Source organism: Ixodes scapularis, unplaced genomic scaffold (assembly GCF_016920785.2).
Source record: "Ixodes scapularis isolate PalLabHiFi unplaced genomic scaffold, ASM1692078v2 PGA_scaffold0__279_contigs__length_252992795, whole genome shotgun sequence".
In the NCBI taxonomy this organism is placed as follows: Eukaryota; Metazoa; Arthropoda; class Arachnida; order Ixodida; family Ixodidae; genus Ixodes; species Ixodes scapularis.
The window spans coordinates 113,582,888-113,606,297 of record NW_024609835.1 but is presented as its reverse complement, the minus strand read 5'-3'; the positions used below and the strand labels follow the sequence as shown (position 1 = coordinate 113,606,297).

General features: G+C 46.1%; 1 protein-coding gene across 1 annotated transcript in view; it reads right to left on the bottom strand.

Annotated features, from left to right (window-relative positions):
- Nucleotides 1–23,410, bottom strand: part of LOC120848509 — a gene marked incomplete at its 5' end in the record, with an annotated part of 70,189 nt that overhangs the window by 42,840 nt on the left and 3,939 nt on the right. The gene's annotated exons all lie outside the window — the stretch shown is intronic.

Below are 23,410 nucleotides of genomic sequence, written 5' to 3'. Positions count from 1 at the left end.
TCTTTTTCTTTTATCAAAACGATATTTTCTTAAAGTAGGGCTTTTTACTTTGTGGATGTTGTCTTTGATATGTGCTGTTCAAGGTTGGTGGACATTGGAAGTACCAATATACGGTAAAATATGTACGTGTCCAACGAGGACCTGCAATCACGCCGAGTCCTGGCACAATGCATCCCAAAAGTCTTTTGGGCTGCACCACCTGGACACGTACAAGCTATAGTAACCGCATTTCAAAGGGAACAGAGCTTGACAGAGCAGAAGCTGGCGGATGTACTTCGTGGATAGCCTCAAAGGAGCAGCAAGGTCTCCTACGTTCGCGTGGCGAAGAATCTGAGCACGCTAGTTGAAGAGTACGACCGAAGGTGCCTGCTAAACTACCTCCATGGTGTCATGCAGTCATTCAGTCAGAATTTTTTTAAATTATGAATGGCTAATTGATAAACAACTATACTTCCGAAACTCTGTATCTTGATTCTTCATTTAGAGTTTGCGAAAATGGTATATTTTAGACTGCCCATAGGTCTGCGTACTCAACCAATAAAATGACGTAAAACGTTCGATCCGAAAAAACATGTGTTTGAAGACTCAAACATCGATTATTCCCAAGGCACGCCCATGCGCTCTCGTGACGCGCGCTCTAATGGCACGCGCTCTCGTGTCGCGGCGCTCTGCCGTCGTGAGCTCTCGTGTCGCGGCGCTCTCCCGTCGCGCGCCCTCCCGTCGGCGCTCTCCCGTCGGCGCTCTCGTGTCGTGCGCTCTCGTGTCGTACAGCCGTGTGAACCAGCTTTAAAGCGGGTTCACACAGCTCCGTTTTCTCACGCAACGTTACGTTACGAAGGATTACGTACAAGTCATGGGACATATGAGCTTCATATTAAGCGTGACTACCAGTTCATTCAGATATCCTGGCATGCGACATTGGAGACTCGAATGTTTCGGAAACCTATCCGTAACGTAAAAATAAAGCATAAGGAAACGGTGTTGCGTGAGTCAGTCTTTAAAGATCGGTTCAAGCAGGGGCGTTTGCTTACGAATTCTTACGTTACGTAAGGAGTCACCTGGACATTCTTATTTCGTATGTCGCGTGCAAAGCTCCTCCTCGAACCGGTCGCCACACTTCATTCAAAGCACGGATGTCCCGCTTACTCAAAACGTAAATGGTCTTAAGCTATCGCAAAAGTTTGTAAGCGGTCGTAACGTAACGTAGCGTAAAAAAGAAAAACGCCCGTGTGAACCAACCTTAAGGCTGGGTTACGCAGCCCATATATTTTATTTTTTCTTGCGTTTTGTATTATTCACCGAAACATTCGTGTCTCGAACGTCTTGTGACACGCTATCCTTAAACTGGTGGCCACGCTAATATCAGGGTTGTCAAGACAAGTAATTGGAAATCGGTATCTAGGTACTTGTGTTGTACCTGAGGTATAAACCTAGATACAGTACTTTCATTTCTCGTTATTTGTACCTGTATCTAAGGTACATTTTCCAGTGACTTGTAACTAAGTGAAGTTACTTTTCACAGGTACTTTTCTATTCACTTCGTCAAAATGGCAGAAACTATGAACTTTGAAGTATTAACACACTACCATGTGCCGTGATTAATGTTGAGTTCGGTACAACCTGGGAGGCACTAATTTGGTCGAACGGCTTTTTAGCGAACGAAGCCCGCCCATGATGTTTCATCGAACGGCATAGCGAATGGCGGTGTTTCTTCAAGCGAACGGTGGATTAGCGATGCCGTTCTAGCGACACAAATTTACCAAATCGGTTCGGAACTCCATTTAGAGAAACTAGCGCCCTGCTTTCATCTCAAACCGAAACCGAAAAAAAGATAACGTGTCCTGGAATGCTCATGTAAATGCTTTTTTGCGTATTTCTCGCATTGACAAAAAATAAAGAACATTTATCGAACTCGTTTTAGAGCGCACCCCTTAGGCGCCCGTTTCCGGCTTGAGCGGCGTCGGCGTCGGCGTCGCCGTCGCCGTCGGCGTAACCACGTGTTGCATGCAATCCGTCGGCGTCGGCGTAACTGCGCGTTGCTTGCAACCCAGGTTGCATTTAGACCAATTTACATACAACCCGCGTTGCATAAAACCCGGCGACGCTCCCGAGGTCACGTGATCGCCCCCGAGGTCATGTGACCCCCCCCCCCCCCCCCGAGGTCACGTGACCAGTCCCCCCCCCCCCAGGTCACATTAACCCCTCCTAGTACCCTTCCCTCCTCCTCCTCCTCAAGAGGTGCGCTCTAATTCGGCGTTACAGGAAGTTGTAAATGGCTATGATTATAATGCAATTAAATGCGAAGGTGCGAGCGAGCTGGACAAGAATGATGAAAATAATCCCTGGAGAAGGGGAACAAGAGGGACAAAGGACAAACACAAACCTCCAAACACAGCTAGGTGACTGGTGCACGACCGAAAAAATTTGTCGATCGTGCACCATCACCTAGGGATTATTTTCATCATTGTAAAGGGCTTTCATTTTTTGTTTCGATCTTAGTATAAGAAGCTTTACTTGAATTATATTAAGAAAAGAAACTGGAAGTACTCTAACCAACTGGTTTAAATTTCCCGACGTTTCGCGGCCTGTTCGGTCGCTTGTTCACGGGTGACTTTAAACCATTTGGTTAGAGTACTTCCAGTTTTTTTTCTTAATATTCACCTAACCAGGCAGATTTTGCCGAAATGTTTACTTTTGTATTGTATTCTAACAAATTTGGGGAAAATAAATAAAGTGTCTTTGAAGTAACTGTACCTGTACCTAGGTACATTTTTAAGCGAGTACCATGGTACGTACCTAGGTACCTTTTCGTATTAGTGACTGTAACTGCATATTAGGTACATTTTTGAAGTAACTTTTACAACCCTGCTTAATATGAAGCACAGATGACCCGGTGACTTGGGGCATCAGTAGGCGCAAGCTTTTGTTACTTTACGTAAAGTAAGAAAACGGAGCTGTGTAAACGAGCCTTCAGGCGTAGATCGGAAGATCAACCACAGCATTTTTATTAATTGCAAAGAAAGGACTCTCAATACACAACACTGACATGCTTAAATTTTGCTGAGCTGCCATCATGCCTTTTGTACAAGTAACTTCCTAACCAACAGCAGGCCCGTACGGTCGTGAAGTCCCCGCCGCAAACCTCAACATAAGGAAAAACCAGCACACGCTGGAAAAGTTGGTGTCAAACCGTATATTTCAAAATGCGACGAGCCCTATTTGAGAAAGAATATTTTTAGGGAATTATTCATTTATGTTGTATGGTGCAGTTAATCGAGAAACTATAATAAGATAATACATTCAAAAACCTCGGCAGCCCTCATGATGTGTTGGGCATAGTATACAAGTTGACGTCTCGGCAGTATACGTTTATAAATATATAAATAGCCAGGATGTCAGGCATTCCTGACGATAACGAGGTGGCTACCACGGCATCTGCGGCAGTGCTGCAGGTAAGGCACGGCAAGCAAGGTCATGCCCGCCACGTAGAGGCTGACTCCAGCGAAGAGAAAGCCGGGCATGTATGACGCAAACACGTCATGGATCCAACCGTTGAGTGGCGGTCCGACAAGGGCGGCCACTCCGAGGCAAAGCAGACTCAGGCCGTACGCGTTGGTGAGGTTGTCGAGGCCGACCAGGTCGACGACCAGGACCGAGCTGAGTGCGATGAAGCCGCCACCAGCGGCTCCGTACACGACCGTGTAGATTTGCAGGCAGGAGTAGGAGGTGCACAGAACGCAGAGGACGGTGGACAGGCCGCACGTCATGACGCAGCCCATGTAGAGCCAGAGGCGGCCCCGGCCCACGCTGTCTGACGCCACGCCCACCAGCACGCGGCCCAGTACGTTGCTCAGGCCGATCAGCGACACCAGGAAGCTGCCCTCTGTCCCGGTGAGAGCGAGCCGTTCCACGGCCATGCTAGCCAGGAACAGGTAGGGCACGCTGTAGCCCAGGCCGCAAAAGAGCCGGGACACGGCGAAGGTCAGGAAGACCCGGTCGCCGAACAGCCGGAAGTCTAGCATCTCGTAGAATGCGGCCGTCATCTGGTACGAGAAGAGCATCCTGCAGAGACGGTTCCGGTTGTCGACGAGGCTGACCACGTGCGAGTGGTCCGGGGAGTCGAGCAGGCTGCTCTCGGTGGTGAAGAAGGACATGACGGGCTGCCGCTGTTCCTCCGGCAGCGAGCCCGCGTAGAACAAGTCCTTGCGGAGCCTCACGTGAGTACGGAAACTCTCAGCTCCTTCGCCTACCATTTGCAGCTGCACGCAGGCGTCTATTGGGGGAGAGCGAATGGGCAGTTCGTACACGGCCATGGGTCTCGGAAGCGTCGATGCCCGCTCCGCGGGCTCGTAAGATGACGAGGGCTCCAGGGACGCGAGGGGCGACGCTGGTTGCACCGGCCGCATCAGAAGGCCAGCCACTACGCCCTGGAGCGAGACTCCCGAGCACACGATGAGCGTGCCTTTCCAGCCGTACAGGCGGATCAGGAGCTGGACGAGCGGTGCCAGCACGAAGGTGCCCACGCCCGAACCGCACACGGTCACGCCCGTGGCCAGCGACCGACGCCTGTCGAAGTAGGTGGACACACACACCACGGCCGGCAGCAGAATGAAGCCAAAGCCTGTTCCGACAACGAGCCCGAAGGAGAAGTACAGGTAGAGGATGTTCGGCGCGTAGATGCTGAGGAAGAGGCCTACCGCAGACAGGAGCGAGCCCGCGATTACCGTCACCCGGCAGCCGTACCGAATGGTCAGCCCACTGGCGATTGGGCTAGATATCAAACAGGAGCCCATGAGAATGGAGGCGATCCAGGAGGTGATCGCGTGGCCCTCACCGAAGCAGCTAAGGAATTCATCAAAGAAAAGACCGGATGAGTAGACGATACCGTCGACCACCACGTGGCACACAAAACCCGCGAGCACCACCACCCAGCCCCAGCCGCCATCCGGGGGTTGCGCAGCTTGTTCCACGACCAGCGTGCGATGGATCATGCTTGTTGTGTCCATAGCTTCCCACCCCCGCCGTTTGCATAGAATCTGGGTGATATTTGGAGTGGTCCAGTGCTATCTGAGCTTGCAGCGTGTAGGTGCTTGGCTAGGCTCGTATGAAAAGAACACTTTATCGCTTCGTTCTCTTGCACAATGCCGACCGATGACCCGAGAGGTTTCTTCTTTCTTTAGAACGGGTTACCACTCCAAACCTTTTTTTTTTAGAGATGCTAAAAACGGATGCGTGCAATGCTCGTCCCTTTTGGGTTCGAAATTGTGTGCTACCAAAACTAACAAAACCACGCCCGAAACAGATCTGCCATCTTGTGTATTGTGCACAAGCCCCGATCACCGAGCTCTTCGCGGGAAATAGCTTTTTTTCATTTTACGTAAGCCAATTTGTTTTACGTCAAGGCATTCAGCTTCTTCAAATGTTAAGGCAAGGCAAAGTTATTAGATTATCTCAGTTACAGAAATGCTCGTAAACGCTGCTTGCAGAGGCAGTACTCCCCTCCCCCTCACTCACCACAGTTCGCCTTTCGGAGAGCCGTATATTGGCCCAATAAACGGCTCTGGCCTCCCGTAGGGTGCCGACATGTCTGTCTGTCTGAGGGTGAAGACATCCATTGTTGCCCTGAATATGCCAGCGCGTGACGCCCTCGCGCACTCGGTGCGTGATTTGGGCGGTAAAATGGCGTCTAAGCATTAGCCAAAGCTACGCGCTCGAGCTGAGTGACACCAGATTGCGCGTGCTTCGAAATGGATAGAAAAAACGATTGGGCTTAAAAATGGCTGAGATGTCACCACTCAAGCAAAAGCGCGCGCGTGTATGAAGGCACCCTAGCCTCCCGTCGATCGGAGCGCCACTGTTTTGGAGGCGGCCGTTGCGATGATTATAGTTGAATAGGGCGTGCGTACTGCCGTGTGATGAGGACCTGTGAAGCAATATTGTCGGGATCGTCGTTGAGGACGATGAGGACACGACGGATTGCTCACGGCGGGAACAAGGCCAGGTAAAGAGGTAAGTATCCAAATCGATGCGGGAAAAATAACCGCGCAGAAGAGGAAGCCAGCTGGCCATAAGATCTGTTTTTTCCATCGTCAGAGAGCCAGCCGGACCAGCGGCACCCACCACGTCTCCGATCGACAGGATGCTCAAGCTGCTCGGTTACAATCTTGACCGCAAGCTGGGAGACATCAAAGCCCGATTTCGCGAAGACCGCCATCCGGCCAACACCGGCGCCAACCTATGGAGCTCCACCACGGGAGTGCTGGACTCCCTACTTAGCGGAAATTCATGCGGCTCGTCCGCAAGCTGGGTGTGGTGTCCTGAGGACACGAAAAAGGGGCCGACTAATCCGTTCGAACGTTGAACGAAAAGTGCTTTTTTATGCCAGTGATTTCTTTCCAGATGACGTTATGATATACAATGCGTTGCCAACATAAAAACAGAACACATCATCATCTCCCCCCCCCCCAAAAAAAAAAAAAAAAAAAAAAAAAGTTCTGGAAACGGGCGAGACGCCGTCGCTCTCTTGTAGACGGTCCTCTGCTAGATCCGTCCGTCCACGTCGTTCCTGGAGCCTGTGTAGGCGCCGCAGAATCCTCCAGCCGATGTCTAACAACAGGACTTTCATCTCTACCGGCGATGTCAAAAATTTCTGACGTTGTTCTTCAACGGAATCTGGTCCAATCGTAATTTGTATTGGCGTTGCCGAAGCTTCTAGGCGATGTTCCTCAACCGAGTGTGCGCCCCTTGAAACTTGACATGGCGTCGCCAAAGCTTCGCGATTCTTCCCGACGGCATATTCGCCTTGGTTGCACGAGACGTTTCTCCTGGTTGACTGTTCTTGATTTCCAGGAATGGGTAGCAAGTGTAGTAACCGTTTACCTCTTTCAGTGACGCATTCCTCAGGCACAGCCACCAGCTTGGAGGTATTCCAGCTGCGTCCGTCTTTCACGCGGAAAGAGCCTGGACCCAACGTTTTCTGTATTTTGAGTGGTCGGGAGAATGAAAGCTCACCCTTACTGACACTTGTGGGATTACGAAGCCGTACGTAATCTCCCTCCTTGCATTCTGGAGTTTTGGCACTTCTTTTTGCGTCTGTGTACTCCTTCGTTGAGCACTGTTTGATTTGGACACGAGCTCGTAACTGTTTCGTTGCCGTGGCTGGCTCCTGAAAGAAGTTCTTTCATGAAAGGCCAATGATGTCAAGTCGGGTCCTTGGTTGGCGACCGTGGTAGAGTGCTGGATAGACCGGTATGCACCCAAGTAGTTCCCAATGGCTTCTTTAAGCGGTCGTCCTTCCAGAACTGAAACTTGAAAAAAGTCCTTCAGGCTCCTGTTGAATCGTTCGACCAACCCATTGGCCTGCGGGTAGTATACCGACGAGACACAGTGTTTAAATCCTCTTTCGTTCAGAAAGTCTTCAAAAAGCCTCGACTTGAACTGTGGCCCGTTGTCTGTTACGAGTTCTTCCGAATAGCCCTCCCGACTGAACACGCCTCGCAAGAAATCTATTACCGCTTGTGACGTAACCATATTTGCAAAATAGACTTCCGGCCACTTGGAATGGTAGTCCACAAGAGTGATGACAAACTTGGGACTTGCGGTGGTCAGGTGCAGCGGACCCACGACCAGGGCTTTTCCGGGCGAACAACCGGACGCAGTAGTGCCACGACCGGTTTTGCTAACTTGTCAACTGATTGGCACAGGTGACAGCTCCGCACGGCATACTCCACCTGCCTGTCCACCCGGGGCCACCAGAACTTGTCTCGAAGTCTTTGTTTGATTTTCACGATGCTAGGGTGTGCCTCGTGTGCAAAATAAACCAAGTCCGAGGTCTGCGATGCGTCATCCCAAGTGAATGCTTGGCTCAAACGCAGCAGTTTTCTGAGAGGCTCGACCGTACGGGAATAGCGTAGAACAAAACGGGAGTAGTAGCCTGCGAGTCCCAGGAATGACCGCAGCGCTGAGAAGTCCTTCGGTACTTGTGCTTGAACGGTGGCCTACACCTTCAGATGCAGAGGAACGAGGCCTTCCTTGCCCACCACATGCCCAAGGAAAGAAAGCTGGTACAGGTCGAACACGCACTTGTCAATCAGTTGGAGTCCAGCCTCGGAAATACGCTTCAGGACAAGTCTCATGTTTTCTTTCTGTTCACTGGTTATCTTCCCCCAAACAATTACATTATCGATGTAACAGAGAACTCCTCTCCATCCTTTCAGGATGAGTGACATCATCTTTTGGAAAGCACCCGGCGCCGATGAAAGTCCGCAACAGACGCGCTTGAACCTAAACAGACCATCGTGGGTGACGAAAGTTGTCAACTCACGGCTGTTGGGCGTTAGTTCAACCTGGTGGTACTCAGATGCCAAGTCGAGCTTTGACAACCTGGTACCACCCACCATCTGGTGCAGCAGCTCATCAGTATGGGAAGTGGGAACCCATCCACAATGATGGCTGTGTTCGGTTCCCTCAGGTCGACGCACAACCGGATCGTGCCGTCCTTCTTCCGAACTACGACAATGGGTGAGGTCCATTCCGACGCATTCCAGCCGCTCAATGATGACGAGACGTTCCAATCGTTGCAATTCTTCAGACACCTGTTCGCGCAAGGTAATGGGCATTCTGCGTGGCTTCGCGGCGACCGACTTTACTAACGCACGGACCTTGACTTGATGGACAAAGCTCTCGGAAAGATAAAGCTCGCCCGAGGAAAGATGCGTGAATTCACCACGCAGATTCACTGGTAGCACTTCCGCTGAGTGCGCAACCGTTTGTAGAAAGCTGAGCGTGTCGCTGTGGATGTTAAGTTGCAGGTTCTGAATGGCATCCAGTCCAAGAAGTGACTTGCCACACTGCACAACATGGAACAAAACACACGTGCGTGTGTGTTTGTAGGCAACGTCAGCTAAAAAACCGCCTTTAACTGGGATGCGCTTCTTGGAGCAATACAGCAGCGTCACCGTAGCGTCAGTCAGCGAGCGGCCGTCGAACTGTTTGTGGAAGATATTTTCCCTCAGAAGGTGAAACAGACGAGCCGGTGTCGACCAAAAACCGCAACGTCACGTTGTCGATGTCGACGTCGATCCCTTTCCCTCGCGCGTTGTCAGGGTTCAGGTTCAAAATCGTGACAGAGTTCGTGGCCGCCGTCGATTCCTTGGCAGCATGACTTTCCTGCCGACTTTCTTGCCTCAGCTTCGACTTACACACCGCAGCAAAGTGCCCCGCTTGTTGCAGTTGCGACAAGTTTTGCCTCTGGCCGGGCATTCCTTCGCATTCGCGCGGTGTGCAGCCGAACCGCAACGGTAGCACGACGCAGACGACGCCTTCCCGTGCTCGCCGGCTTGTCAACAACTCGCTGGACGACAGGGTCCCCAGCTAGCTCCCTTCAGGGGCCCTAATCTGGAAACTTGGCGGAAAAGTCGGCAAGAAATTCGGCGGCTATGATTGGCCGGCGCCAAGGTCAAGTGTGGCGTTGGCCAATCGCGGCCGCCAAATTTCTCGCCGTCGTTTTCGCCAAGCGTCCAGCTTAGGGCCCCTGCTCTCGCTAAGTCTCTTCGATGTGCCTGTTAAGGTCGATCGCGCGGTTTAGTGTCAGACTCGCTCCTTCGGAGAGCAGGCGCTCGCGTATCTGCTTCGATGCTGTCCACTCCGACAGCTCATCGCGTATACTCTTATCAGCTGCCTCTCCAAAGTTGCAGCCCGACGACAACTCACGAAGGGCGGCGGCGTAGGCTTCAAAGGCTTCACCTGGCATTTGACGGCGCTGACGAAAACGATGTCTTTCCATCAGTTCGTTCGTCGTATTTGAGAAGTGGTTATTCAGCACGGCCAGTGCTTCCTAAAATAGGTTCTTTTCACCATGCCCTTTCGTGACTCCTTCCTCTTTTTTTTTTATGGCCGATGCCGGACTAGCCGGTGCCACATTATTGTAGATCCGCTGTCCTTCCAGGTCCTGCGCATCCAACAAAATAGCCTTCCTGCGTTTTGGAGTAAAGTCATCGCCGCCAACGGCTTCCAAGTAGTTGAAAAAGGCTTCCAACGGCTTCCACTGCCGCCACGGCACGCAGGCTGGTACCGGCATAGCGAGGAACGGGGGTGAAGACGGTCTGTATATGACATGGCGTCCGTTCACAGGCACAGGGGGGCTATGTTGCGCTTTTTGCACTCCCAGGAGACTAGGGAGAGGGAAGTGACGTCAACGACTAGAGCAAATGCAGATTGGATGTTGACAGAAGAAAACAAAATCAACATCCAATCTGCATTTGCTGCGTTGTTGACGTCACTTCCCTCTCCCTAGTCTCCCGGGAGTGCAAAAAGCGCAACATAGCCCCCCAGATCTCAGCACGCAGTAGCAGGCCCGGCAGGGTTCCTCAACGGTCTTTACTCGTCGTCATTGTGTGGAGTGCTGAGGACACGAAGAAGGCGCCGACCAATCCGTTCGAATGTTGAACGAAAAGTGCCTTTTTATGACGTGATTTGATGCCAGATGACGTTATGATATATACAGCGTTGCCAGCATAAAAACAGAACACAACTTTGGGGACGCAGGGAGCCCTCGCCAGGCGCTCGAGACTGGCCTGCTAGAAGTCAGCAGCCCATGGCGGCCTAGCGAAGACCACCGTCGTGAAGCCCGCTGCCACGCCTGACGCTCTTCAACCTCTTCACCATCCCATCATCATCGTCATCATCCACGCAATTCATTTATACAATAACATTTCATCATCATTAGAATCGGCGCCACAGGCGTTCTAGGTATGGGCGACTTGCCTTTCTGCGGCACTGCGGCTCTCCTGAGCTAGAATAAATTTATCATATCATATATATATAAATATATCATGTAATCAGTAAAAAGTTAGGCCGCGAGCGAGCAGGAGAAAGCCTAACATAATTTAAGACAAACCCCCGAGACCGGGAAAAAAAACAGAGGACAACACATCACACGGAGTCAGAGACTGTATGTTGTGTTGTTTTTCGTTTTTTCCCAATTCTCGGGGATTTGTCACATAATCGTCGTTTTTTATTTTGCGGCCAGCTCATTGAAAGCAGCAGTGTGCCTAGATTTCACTGTTTCTAACTGCTCGAACTGGATCAAGTAGTTTATGGGCCGCTCTTGCCACACGAGTGTCGAGGAGGCGAAGGCGCTGATTGTTCGCAAGCATCGCCAGACTTTGCTTATTCTCACTGCCCGCTTTGTTTCTTTCGCACGCCCACTGACGCATACGCATGTGCAACCAAATTGCGCCTTAGGCGTGCACATTAAATTGCAAACGCTCCCAATGGTTTGAGTTGCTCCCTCTCTTAAATGTAAGATTTCCAAGGACATGCTGATGACGATGTGGCTTTTCCCTTTCCAACGGGAAGCTGGACACAGTCAGCGCCCTTTGTGAAAAGCTTTATTAAAGAATACAAGCGTTTTGACGCGCAGACCCTAGGTGGCGCTTCAAACTACGGGAGGCGAACTGAAGTGAGTGAGGGGGGTTACGCGCTCCCGCGGGAGTTCCATAACTAAGGTAATCTAATATTCTTGACACAAGGTGACACAGCAAGAATATTGACGAAAAGAAGAGGAGAAAATCACTTTTAAAACGACAGCTTCAAGGAGCACGTTGTGCAGAAAAGCCGGCGTCGGCGTCGGGGGGACGGAAAAGGCCCGATTGATTTCTAACTTATTCATTTGCCTTAAATACAAAATGTAAGAATTTTAGGCGGGGTATGATCGTGCTTACGACCCTACAACCCTGCGGTTACGAGCCAGGCACGCCACCCACTATGCCACAGATACATTTTTTTCTTTTTTTTTATTGCATGGGCTTTGTACGTTAGATACAGTTTTTATAAAATTTGATTTTGTAGTCCGGGGGGGGGGGGGGGGGGGGGGAGAGGATCGGCATTTCTATCGATGATTCTCGCCTTCCAAAGTCCATCAGCAGTTGTTGGAAAGAAAGCTCGGGAGTCGTATTCAATGGAGGGAATTCACACACACAAAAAAGGCTCTATTCTTACACCCTTTTTTGACATATAAGACACCCAACAATTTCAGATAGAAGTACATCGCACTGACGTTGAACTGACGGTACGAACTTTCACAAGCGGTTTGATAGCCGAGTTGTGAAATTTATTCAAATAGCTCACGTACGTGTGACTGACTGTAAAAAGAAAAAAATAATATCGTTTCTATTGCCGCTATTGCAAGACCCCCAGTTTTTTCCTTTATTTTTTGATACGTAGTACTTTAGATATTTAATATGTTATATCCCACCACCATAAAGCCTCTCGTAAAAGTTGGGGTCGTCAGTTCGACGTCAATGTGCTGCACATCTAACTGAAGTTTTAGGCTGTCGTCTATGTGACTGGGGGTATAATGGCTACACCCTTTTTTTAGAGTGCGCAATCTGGCCAATCTTTCTTTGTCGCCTTGGTTATGTCTTCTTGTGTGATCGTTCCTGGCTCTGCGTTAGGTGTCATCACCTTAGGACTAACGGGCTGTTGCTACTGTGTCGAAGTTTCCTGCTCAGCTTTCGTTGTCGAGGGAGTGGGAGTGACGACCTCTCCTGTTGCGTCGACTACATCGCTGATGTCCATGAGCTGTTCCTGGACATTGTCGTCAGTTGGGCTTCTTGATTGGCCAAGCTTGTCTGCTTATGTGATCACGCACTCGTTCGTAGCATGGCCACAACGACAGCATTGCCCGCATCGTAGGTGTCTACACTCACGACGGATGTAACCATTGCGATAACATCGAAGGCATAATGGGGGACGGCCCCGCATGAGCTCCAAGCCTCGGGGGCCAAAGACTGTGAGCTGGTGGGGAAGTTGGCTTGCGTTCATCCCTTCAAGAAACCTTAAGGTGACTTCCTCGTTTAGCGTATCCACCTGTTTCATCCCGGCGCATCTCCACTTTCCCTTTACGATGGAATGAACTGTACCAAATTGTGCCAGCGTTTCCTCGATACGATGACTTTCCATGTGGACTGAAAGCCATAACAGCTTCAGTTTTACACCTCTGGTGTCCGGGTCGACATTCAGCCACCTGCGTCCCTTTACGCCGAGTTTGATTTTGTTGACGAGTTTGCCCTTCGAGTGTGCATTTGCGCAATTCACCATCCATACGAGACTCATCTGGAATCGGTCTATTACGATGATTTTCTGGCTATCGACCACGCCTCGTAAGGTGCTCGATATTGATGCGCTGCCAGATCTCCGTGCAGAAATACTAAATTGAGGCTGTAATTTCTTGTAGGTAGACGGGCTAGGACAGTCCGGTATTATTCAGTCACCATTTCAGTGGTACCGGCCGAAACCTCAACAGTTTCCCGGCCTGTGGCCGGCGTATGTTTGCTGGAGAGATGCGACAGTTTCGAACGGCGTCTTCTTGTTTCTCCGGCCACGCAGGCACGCTTGAACGGCTTGGCAACGAGCGGGGGTTTATATTTAGCTATCGCGTTCCACTCTTGAAGGCGAATCTTAAGCGTCCTTTACGTAAAAAAAAAAATTAATAAAAAGAAAAGTTTCAAGAATAAACTGGCAGACAGGTGAAAGAACAGAAATAAAAAATAAAGTAGTTTAATCTCTACAAAGTTTTAGGAACAGAGGCTCAAAAAAACAATTCCTTTGCCGATCATTTCACGGAAGGGGCATGAACACATGCGTCTTTTTTGGATACTATCACATGTGCATCATATACTTCCCTCGAGCGCTTGTCGTGCAACCGCTTCAGGACGTCAGTTTTTGCAAACGAGGGGGTGCATTTGCATTCTCGAACATGAATTTCTAGATATCCTGCAAGTGAAGACCTGGTGATTAAGAGATTAAGCTTTCTCCTAGAATCTTGATCAGCATTGCTTTTGATCGCGTGGAAGAAACTAACCAACCACAACAATCAAGGCGTCATCCTTTCGTAAGTCTATTTGTTTCAATCGAATGCGTTGTCATTTCTTTTAGGAGATTAAATAGTTTTCGTCTCTACTATTTGGGCTATAACCTTGTATCGTCACAGATTTTTTTCTGGTGAGGCGAGCGGTATGGAGTCCTGCCGCAGCTCGCAGGGTTTTGGAGATGATAACTCATTCCCTAGTTACGAGGGCACACTTAACTGCAGCTATGCTAAATCACAGTTACCACACTACGCTTTTGGACAACGTTATGTGGCTATGAAGTCAAAGTTAGGGCCATTAATTAAGCTACGTAGCTCATTCCGTGGCTTTAGTCCAAGATATGAGCGCAAGTGCGCTCGCATATCTTGAGCACCCATCAAAGTTGTGCACGCGCACTCTTCACTTCCGAAATATCAGTCCGCGAGTATACTGTGGTAACTGTGATGAAGCGTAACAGCAGTTAAGGGCGGCTTAACTGTGGTTAACGGTGCTCGTGGATTAACACAGGCACCGTTAACCGAAGTAAACTCACCTTTAACTGCTGTTACATGTCGCCACGGTTGATTGATTGATTGATAACTTTTTATTTAAGACATAACGGTACAGAGATGTCCCAGGGGACATGGCAAAAGGCATAAATGCCTGACGGGGCCATGCCACCCTTTTGGCAGCAACGGTAGCAAAAACAAATAAATGAGGAATGATACAATTTCACTCCAAACTAAAAATCTACACAAAACAAAACAAATACATCACAAAACATAACGTGAAAGGACAATTTCTACTTATTATTCCAAGCATTTTGCTTAAAACACATCCGGTGTTATTCCCCTGTGAGTAAGTATTCTTTTACAATATTTTAAATTGATAGAGTGATCGTACGCACTCCAATGAAGCTAAGATATATGGGTATTGGTTTAAATAGTCTGGTATCAAAAAACTCAACCTCTGGTCTCCATAATTCGTTCGCGAACGCGATTTCATTAATAAATGACGCCTTAAATTATATGGGCTATCTTTCGCGTGGTACTTGGCATGGAACACCAATTTATCGAGCTGAAATTGCCACCAAATTTCAAGTGATAGCTGATATTGATGTCGATTTCTTACGTTGAGTATTTGATATGTCCTAAAATATGGTGTGGCACTTTTAAGAAGTTGTATGTTACCAATTGCTCGCAATGCTCGCTTTTGTATGGATACATTATTGTCTAGATTTGTTTGGGATGTCGTTGACCACACTAAAAGTCAGTAACTTATGCGGGTTGCACAAGAGCGAAATAAATTTGACGTTTCATTTTTGTTGGAAGATAACATCTTAATCTATTTAAGACACCAACAGCTTGACAAAGACTTGTTCTCAAAGAATCAATATGTGGCGTTCATGATAGATTTTCATGGAATAAAACCCCAAAGAATCGAATGGTTGAAGATGGTTGAATATAAGAGTCCTGGAATTTTAATTGCAAATTGGAAGGTAGTATCATTCCTTTTGGTCTAAACAGTAAGCACTTTGTTTTTTCTATGTTTAAATAAAGTTTATTTGATCTAAGCCATAAGTCTAATCCCCGCAACCACTGTTTTGCCTTTCCAAAGAGGTCGTCGATGTCCGAGCCAGAAAAGAAAATATTTGTGTCATCTGCATATAGGACTATATTTGAACTGCCATGTATGTTTACAATGTCGTTAATATATAACAAAAATAGTATAGGTACAATAATAGATCCCTGAGGAACCCCATGCTTTATGTACTCAACGTCTGACTTTACTCCATTTACTACTGTAAAGTGCGTTCTTGTAGTGAGGTAACGTTTAAACAGTGATAAGGAAATACCGCGTATTCCGCAAAACGGAAGTTTCTGTAAAAGTATTTCGTGCTGAACGCAATCAAAAGCCTTCTTAAGATCTAGAAATATACCAAGCGTGTATATTTTTTGTTATTTTTTCTCGAGAATTTGTTCTTTAATTCCAAGAAGTGCAACTTCTGGCGATTTTTTTTCTGAAAACAAAATTGTTCTCTTACTAAAATATTATTGAAGGTCAAAAACTTAACAAGTCTTTTATTTACAATATGTTCGGCTATCTTTGCAAAAACAGAAAGTACAGAAATAGGTCTATAGTTGTTTAACTCACTAACTGGGCCACCTTTGTGTATAACCGTCGCACGTGCTTGCTTCATTTTGCCAGGAAAGACACCCGTAGATAACATGAGGTTCGAAACGCGCGCGAGTGGAATACTGATTGTGTCGCAAACGGCTTTTAACGGTTTTGGTTTAATGTCGTCTGCCCCGGAGGCGCTATTATTTTCTAATGCTAGAATTAACTCCATCCATTCACATTGGTCTGTCGGACATAGAAAGAGAGAATTAAGACAGTTTGTCGAAATGAACTGCTCGCATGGTATTTCTACACAGTTATTTAAAGGAGCACCAACAGCCACAAAATGCACATTGAACAAATTTGCTATTTGTTCATCCGTCAGCGCCTCATTGTAATATTGAACTTTTCTTGCCAAGGTATTTTTAGATATGATCTCGTTTACTGTTTGCCATATTATTCGGGGATCTCCCATAACCTCTGAAAATTTGTTCATATAATATTGGCATTTTGCTTTTTTAATATCAGAGTTTAGTTTATTTCGGACTTTCTTAAATATGCAAAGGTCAATTTCGCTTCTCGTTTTTAGAAATATTTGAAATAGCTTATTGCGGTTTTTAATTCTTGCATATAATTCATGAGATATCCATGGTTTTCGAGTTTTCTTATGTTTTTTTGGTGTCTTTAGGGGAAAAGAGGTGTTATACGCGGACACAAAGCAGGATAAAAAAACGTCATAGGCTGTGTTTGCATCATTTTCTCTCAAAACACGATCCCAATCTAGGCAGGAAATAAGATCTTTGAAATGTTGAATATTTTGTTACCGCACTATACTCTGGTATAGCTATTACGGAACAAGTGAAGAGCTCACGTGCACTGCTTTCATGGGTGTTCAAGATGCTTAAGCGCACGTGCGCCCATAGCTTTGACTATATAGCCGCAGAATGTTGTCCGAAAGTATTGTGTGCTAACTCTGGCTTAGCGTAACTGCAATTAAGTGTGCCCGTGTGACAAGGGTATGCATTAGTGGTCTGCCTCAAACGCAAACCAGATTTGCTTATCCCGACGATATGTGACTAGAAATCTTGGAGATGCTACGAAGGTACCCAAATACTGTGGTCAAATGAGTCCGACAAGCACTGCTATCGCTTTGTGTTCTAGCAACTCAAAATCGAACCCCGACACCCCATTAGGCGGCAGTACGTTCTTGGAAAAAGGTGAATTCAGACAGGGTTCTCTAGAACTGGGTGGTGTACCGACCGCGTCAGCCTCTCCATAAGAGCTGGGTGCTTCGTGGCCCAATTCTGCAACAGGGGACCAGGGGTGGCGCTGTTAGTCACATCGGGGCCAGGAGGCAGGTCAGGCCGTGTCTAACGAGGCTGGCGTGGGGCGTGTTGGTGTGAATATTTCTCCATGTTTTGCGCTCTAGGTAAAGCGATACGATAATCTGTGGCTGCTAGCTGTGCCGAAGAGACAAGAGACTCACAACGGTATTACTCAGGACTTGCTCAGCGGCGGTGGCGGCAGTGACAGCGGCCTGAGACTAACAGCTGTCTTCGAAATTTGCAGACTTCGCTGAAGCACCGTACTGTTATCAACGCCAGGAGCACTTTATCATCATAGCAACGAAGGCCTCAAGTCATTGGTTTACAAGCCTGCACCTGACGTCACCTAGCACCGTTAAAAGGCGCATTTCTCCGGGATCCAAGCCACTTGCTCAGCGGCGGTGGCGGCAGTGACAGCGGCCTGAGACTAACAGCTGTCTTCGAAATTTGCAGGTTGGTACACTTCGCTGTATACTGCGTTTATGGTTACTGCCCACTCGCCGCCGCCGCTGTTGCTGTTGCTATTGCTATTGTAGCGTTGTGCTGTTCTCTGTCTAGCTTACAATGGCTGATTCCGATTGCCTGGTATGTCTTAAGTCACTCCCTGAAAATGGAGTGTTTTTAACATGCTCGGAATGCGACTACAGTTACCACATCGGCTCGTGTTCTGGTGTTTCTAAGACAACCTACAAGGCCAAAGGGGATGTCGATAAAAGTAAATGGAAATGCCAAACATGCGAAACTTCGAAAGCTCGTGGGGCCGAGGGTGCTGTAAAGCAGAAACCCGAACAAGCAGCCCTTGAGAAGGTTCTCATGGAAATCAATAAGAAACTAACGGAATTACCAGTAATCAGGTGCAAAGTTGATGAATTGATGTTGGTAAAAGGGACCGTCAACAAGCTGGAACAGTCCGTTCAACATATGTCTGAACAGTACGACGAAGTTTTTAAAGAAATGAAACGCCAATCCACTGAGATTGCAACCCTGAAAAAAAAAGTGGAGAAGATCGAGGCTGATAATGCTGGCCAAGAAATTCAGAAACTAAGAATACAAGTCAACAGCATGGAGCAGTACAGTAGGCGACAGAATCTCGAAATACATGGATTGCCACAAACTGACAACGAAAACCTACTGAATAAGATAAACGAGCTATCAACTGAACTGCAACTACCAGAACTGTCACAAAACGAACTAGAAGGCGTTCACAGGCTGTTTTCAAAGCCAGGAAAAACTCCGGCCGTACTCATTCGCTTCGTGTCGCGCATTACACGTAACCAGTGGATGGCAAAAAGGGGTCTTCTAAAGAATATCGAATCCAACGTGTATTTCCTCGATAACCTGACACCGCAGAATAAGAAGTTGCTTTGGCTGATGAGGGTTAAGGCTGAGGAAAAGCAGTACCAGTTTGCCTGGCAGAAGAATGGTCTTTTGTTTGTGCGTAAGGCAGCGGGCGAACGCGCAATGTCATTGAGTGTGAGGCTGATTTAGATAAGATCTGCTGAATCAGTGAAAGTTAGAAGCTTCATTTATTTGTATTTTTGTGATGGCAGAACCACCAGTAACTGTTTATCTTGACAGCACGTCATTTAACTCTGTTGTGCACGATCCTTTTCTGCTTCGAAGTGATAAGATGTCAATCTTTCATATCAACATAAGAAGCTTACAAAATAAATGGTTTGAAATAGAAACAGCCTTGGATTCTTTAGATCACAGATTCGATCTATTGGCATTTACTGAAACGTGGTTTTCGAGTGAACACGACGTAGTCAATTTCGCAGGATATAAATCTGAAGGGGTTTACAGAAGAAATCGCAAGGGAGGAGGGACCTCGCTTTATTTTAAAAATAACCTTGAGTATGTAGTCTTGCCCGAATTTACGCAGATGAGTGACCACTATGAGTCGGTTGTTGTAAAGTGCCTTGGGTCACTGATTGCTTCAGTTTATCGGCCCCCATCGGGCGATATAAATGAATTTTTTGAGTTTGTAAATGAAATTCTAGATTACGTGTCATGTCTCAATTTACCAATTGTCTTAGTTGGTGACTTCAACATTGATTTTCTTTCATCTACTCGTTCCTGCCGACGTTTTCTTGATGTCATTGAATCTTTTGGTTGCTCAAACGTCATTCATTCACCAACAAGACTAGCGTCTGAAAGTGAAACTTTGATCGACTTGTGTGTAACTAGCTATGACCCAAAGGATGTTGTCTCGGGTATTCTTACATTCGGTCTAAGTGATCATTTGCCAATATATTGTTTTTTTCCTCTGGTCAAAAAGAAAAAGTGTAACATCCGTGACCCTCCTGTATTGCGACGCAATTTCGGCGTGAATGCTCTTGCTCTTTTCCGGGACATGATAGAAAATACCAGTTTTGATGACGTTTATAATAAAGAAAACCCAAATTCGTGTTACGACATATTTTTGCATAAAATAAAGCACATTTACAATGAAGCGTTTCCTCTTCGACCTGTAATAAATCACAAGAAGTCTAGGAAGCCGTGGGTTACTCGCGAGCTGTATAAAAGGATTAATGAACGTAACAAACTCTACGATAAATTTATTCGACTAAGGGACCAGACAATATTAATTAAATATAAACACATAAGAAATAAATTAAATAAGGACCTCAAGAAAGCACGTGTTGAGTACTATAAAAACAAGTTTGCATCTATTTCGAATGAACCAAAAAAACTTTGGGGTGCAGTAGGAAGTCTAATTGGAAAACACAAGAGTAAGATTCCCGATACATTAACTCTAAATGGTATTGAGTATAACGATGCCTTACTGGCAGACAAATTTAACTCTCATTTTTTTAACGCAGGTGCGTCATTGCAGCCACATGGTCCAAACGAAAGCTTAGACAAATATATTTCATCTGTAGCTGTCGACACTATTTTCTTGGCTCCAAGCAATGAACAAGAAATATATTCAATCCTTAAATCTTTATCTACAAATACCGCAGCTGGAGAGGATGACATCAAGGCTATACCAATTATAGCTGTCGCAGACCTCTTGTGTTTTCCTCTGCAGCATATATGCAATAACGCATTAGCAACGGGCATTTTTCCTGATGGCATGAAAATTGCAAGAGTGGCTGTTCTACACAAAGGAGGCTCCTTTGACAACATTAACAACTATAGGCATATTTCTGTACTTCCTTTGTTTTCAAAGGTTCTAGAATTTCTTATAAAAAAACGGTTTTCAAAGTTTCTTAGTGAAAGAAATGCTTTTGTTACTCAGCAATACGGTTTTACGGAGAATAAGTCAACCGAAATGGCTCTACTTAGCATCAAAGAAAAAATACTTAATAAATTTGAAAACAAACATTTCACTATTGGAATGTTTCTGGATTTCAGAAAGGCCTTTGATTCGATTAAACATGATATTTTGTTCTATAAATTACCGTTTTATGGAATAAGAGGTGTTGCTTTAGATTTAGTTCGTAGCTACTTATCTTGTCGACAACAATATACTAGTCTTAATGGCTACAGGTCCAAGTTAGAACAAATTTCGTACGGTGTCCCACAAGGGTCTATTTTAGGTCCTCTCTTTTTTATTATTTATATTAATGATATCGTACGTATACCTAGAACTCCTGAAATAGTTTTGTATGCCGACGACACTAGCTTATTTTTCTCTGGCCCATGTCTGCGTGATCTTGAAATTTCTGCTAATACATGGGTGAGCGAGTTATCGTTCTGGCTAGACTCCAATCAGCTTCAGTTAAATGTTACAAAAACTAAATATATCATTTTTAAGCCGCGAAGTAAACCGGATGACTGCAAAATTATTTTAAAATTCCAAGACTCTCCGATAGAGCGTGTCACTATCTACAAATTTTTGGGAATTCTCTTCGAAGAAAATTTAAGCTGGACTCCACATGTAAATAAAATTCATGCAAGCATCTCTAGATCTATTGGCATTTTATACAAAATAAGAACACTTGTCCCAGGCTGGTTAAGACGTCAGTTGTATTATTCACTAGTTCATTCCCACCTTCATTACTGTCTACTAGTCTGGGGTTCAACGACTAAGACAAATATTGATAGGCTGTTTGTTTTGCAAAAAAGAGCAGTACGTTGTATTGAAAATCTTCAGCGCACCGACCACACAACGCCGTTTTTTCTAAAACATAGCTTCCTTAATATTAGTCAGTTATTCCAGCTTAAACTTTCAATCCACATTTTTAATGAGTTCAATCGTGACCAGTCCACTTTTTTTGACGCATTCCTTCCTAGAAATATACAATACAATCTTCGGTATGACTCTTATCGAATACCTTGGTCAAGGACGAATTACGGACATACTCAATTAGCGTACTTAATTCCTGATTTCTTAAATAAACATCCGGCCGTAAGAGAAATGATTCATGAATGCGGATCAAAGCATACCTTTAAAAGAAATATAAAACGGTACCTTCTATCATGTCCCATTGAATGAATGTTTTTAAAAAGTGTTTGTATACCCAATGGTTGAGCTTCATTTATTCTAGTGCGTCCTATGTCCCCGAAAATTGTTATGACATGACTACTGTATAAGTTATGTTGTTTTGATCTTTATTTGTGGGCCGTTCTGTTTCCCCGTGGTTTCTGTGTTTATATTACAACGTGTCGTACTATACGCTGAGCAATGTAAACTGGTGATAGGGCCAAGTCAGGCAGAACCCATCTGCCTTTTGCCTTGTCACCCGAGACCTTGTGTCTGAATAAAACCAATTCAATTCAATTCAAATACGGCAAAGAAAAAGACGCAGTGGTGGTGTTTTGTGCCGGGGTGCAACGTAGAGAAACGAAACTTGTCAAAATGAAATTACTCCTCAATAAATACGGTAGTTGAATTTGCTCCGCTTATCTTGCTAGTCTTGATGTTTATTGTCCTATGACGCATGCTCACTAGATAAAATCAATTCAGGCATTTCATGGTTTCTAAGCTATAGCTGAGAATGCAGATGTGAAGAAAACTTCGGTTTTATTAATCTATGCAAAAAATAAAAGATGAATTAATACAAAAAATGTAATTAAAGCTCCGCAAAATGGACAGTTGCCGAAAAAATAATGAAAAGAGCTTTGACACTAAATTAGAAAGGAAAACTTCGCATATTAACTCATACTTAAACTTCGCTTTCTTAGAGCTGGTGTGTTAGGTGAGGCAGACAATTATTTTTCTATAAGAACAAAACTAAAAATAAAAATTAATGACGCTAGACTATGTAAGTAACTTACCACTCCCAAACGGTATTTAAGCGCTTTGAATATTAGCTTCTGCGCTCGCGCCCGTGACGCTTTTTCACAGGAGTTTAATATAGGATGGAACTTATTATTTCTCACAACCGAAGAGTCAAAAACAAACGAATACAACGATTTGTATGCCGAATGAAGCATCTCTGCTGCGACCGCCAGGCCTTGGTCAGCAACCGGCGTGCTTGCCTATCGAGACACTCTCATGGCCGCCGGACGGCACACCTCTCTCTCCTCCCAAGTAGCACAAGAGGTGGACCTTACGTGGGCCCCAGGTGGGCAGCACCTCTTGTGTTACTTGAGCTGGTACACACTAATTCAGAGCAGTGTTCAGAGTCAAACAACTACTGGATGCCAGCACGGGGTAGATGCGGCTTCCGGTCCGAACCCAACCATCCCAAGGCCTAATAGCAAGTGGGCAGGGATGTGGTGTATCGTATTCATTTTACTTATATTTCTTTGTTTACAATTAATAAAACATGATTTCTTAAAATGTCAAACCCCTAAGCGAGGTCCCGAAGCCGAGTGAAGCTTTTAGGGTGACCGCGTAAATCGGCTTGCTAAAGTATCGGTCTAGTATAGAGAGTTTTAGTAGTTTATTTCGGTACCTCCACTACCCCCGATAGCGATATGATGCATGCGCAAAGGCGGCGGCGGAGTGTCAAGTATCACTATCGGAGTCATCGGAATGATCTGGTAAAACTCTCTGTTTACCACAGGAGTGAAGTGACTGGTGCGCGATTGAGGGCACCAGTCATCTAGCTGCTTTTGGGAATTTGTGTTTGTCTTTTTCCCAACTTGTTCCCCGTCCCCAGGGCTTATTATCGTTATTATTGTCTAGTTCGCTGAACCGTTGCATTAATTGTATTAATATAATAT